The sequence below is a fragment of the Parasteatoda tepidariorum genome, chromosome 8, assembly GCF_043381705.1.
Source record: "Parasteatoda tepidariorum isolate YZ-2023 chromosome 8, CAS_Ptep_4.0, whole genome shotgun sequence".
NCBI classification, from domain to species: Eukaryota; Metazoa; Arthropoda; class Arachnida; order Araneae; family Theridiidae; genus Parasteatoda; species Parasteatoda tepidariorum.
Genome location: NC_092211.1, coordinates 32,901,950 through 32,903,932, shown reverse-complemented (window position 1 = coordinate 32,903,932; position 1,983 = coordinate 32,901,950). Strand labels below are relative to the sequence as shown.

At 29.4% G+C, this 1,983-nt stretch overlaps 1 protein-coding gene across 1 annotated transcript in view; it reads left to right on the top strand.

Moving 5' to 3' along the window:
* The first annotated feature begins 341 nt into the window (after positions 1 to 341).
* LOC107441514 (uncharacterized) overlaps positions 342 to 1,983 on the top strand; it is a 158,739-nt gene continuing 157,097 nt past the window's right edge. The window contains exon 1 of the mRNA XM_071184610.1: positions 342 to 546. The gene's annotated coding sequence lies outside the window, so the exon portion shown is untranslated. The remainder of the gene's footprint in view (positions 547 to 1,983) is intronic.

The window sequence follows — 1,983 nt, the reverse complement described above, 5'->3', positions numbered from 1 at the left end:
ATAGTTATTACCCAGAAGGAAAAAAAAATTAATTGATTTATAATTTTGGCGAAATTTATGACACACTCGATTCATAACTCAACATATTCCGTGTAGCAAGCAGCCACTAAAGGTAAAATAATTAGACGAATTAACTCCACTTTCTAACTTGCCGGAGGGTAACGTAAAAGTGAGAAAAGTAAGAACGCTCTGAATAAGATTCACAGGTGTTCAGTAACTATTCTTCACTTTTTCCGCATGTTCCACTTACGGCATTTGCGCATGCGCATTAGTATCGCTCTCGAAGCGCAAGTTTCGGAACTCGTTGTGAGTAAGAATTTCAAGTCATTCCGAAACTCGCGTAGGTTGGATGCGTGAGAGTTTAACAATTGAACTTTCTCGAAGTGTTTGTTTGGTTTTTTTAAAAGGAATAAACATTGTATCGGGTATTAAATCAAGTAAAAAACTTATATTTTCCAGTGTTTTTGGTGGTGATATTTTTAGTGGATTTCATCCTCTTCTTCTGGGAATTTAAATGGATTAAAATTGTTACGGATTACATAAAAGGTATGATATTTTTTGTTTTGTCATTATTCTTACTTAAAATTGATAAAAAAATCAGCATGGAAGGAAATTTCTGCAATGAAAATAAACTTTAGATTTTTTATATAAATATGTAAGTATTTCCATAGAAAAGTGACAATATATAACTTCTCAAATACTTAAAAATATAGCCTTTGCGGGAAATGATAAATTAAAATTTGTGAAAGAATGTTTGATTTTAATAAAGTACGCATTTATTTTATTAAAATAAAACAGTAAGCATTTACTCATTTATTTATTTTTATCAATGCTTTTAGTGCTATGAGCGTACACGCTTTCTGAAAAGTACTCCAAATTGGATTAGGACCAATTTGTATGTTCGCCCCATTTGATTTAAGAAAGGCGTAAATGTACAGTACTAATTATTTCAATAAGCCTTCAGCACCTCTCTTGACCCCTCATAAAGCAGGGATAGTATACGGAGAAAAAAAGTATTCTAAAATTACAGTTCTGTACGGTATCGACATTTCTTCTTAAAAAAATACGTAATTTTAATAAAAGATTTATTTTGTAATTTTTCTCTCGTATACCAAATTTTACTACATTTACTAAATTTTAGCACATTGCTAAATTTCACCATTATACAAAAATCAGGAGTTCGACTTACACACCGGCAATATAGTCAGACATTGGTTGATTGTAAAATATCGATGCATTATAAGCAGAGACAGAAACGTGAATAACCCTTACAAAGATAAGACAATTTTTAATATGTTATATACTATTAATTTCTCATTTTTTGCATTTTCTGTCCTTATAATTTCGTCACACATAAATTGAGAAACTAAACTTTAAATGATGCTTGGAAAAAAATTAAAAAATACGAAAGGTTACGATAACTTATTCAAGATTATCTCAAAAAATATAGCAATGATAACTTTTAAAACATACCATAAAGATACAAATTTTAAAAATTCAGAACATCAATTGTGTCGGTTTCTAGCTCTGCAATAGATTTTATTTCATCTGCTGAGTCCCACAAAAAATCGTCTTCCCCTCCATCCAAAAAATTCGAAGTTTCACACTTTTTAAAAGATTTTACAATAAAATAGAAATTTTTGTGCTTAGATTTTTTTCATCGGTTGATTTATACACTCAACATTCCAGAAATTTCCTATTTAGTAATAAAAAACAGGGATCGAGAACGGCATATACAGTATTATAAAGCGTTATTTTGATGTTAATTTTACCAACTCATTACAAAAGCGTTTCGGTAAAAATGATTAAGCTTTTTACTGCTCCCATTTGGGTAAATTTTACCATATTCTGGTAATTTTGGCCATATATTTTTTCTGAGTGAAATAATTTTCTCCCAAAGTATATTCATAAAATACATCAAGTAACTTCTCCTCTTTATAGCAATCGGAAAGTTTTGAAAATAAAATATATGTATACTATATA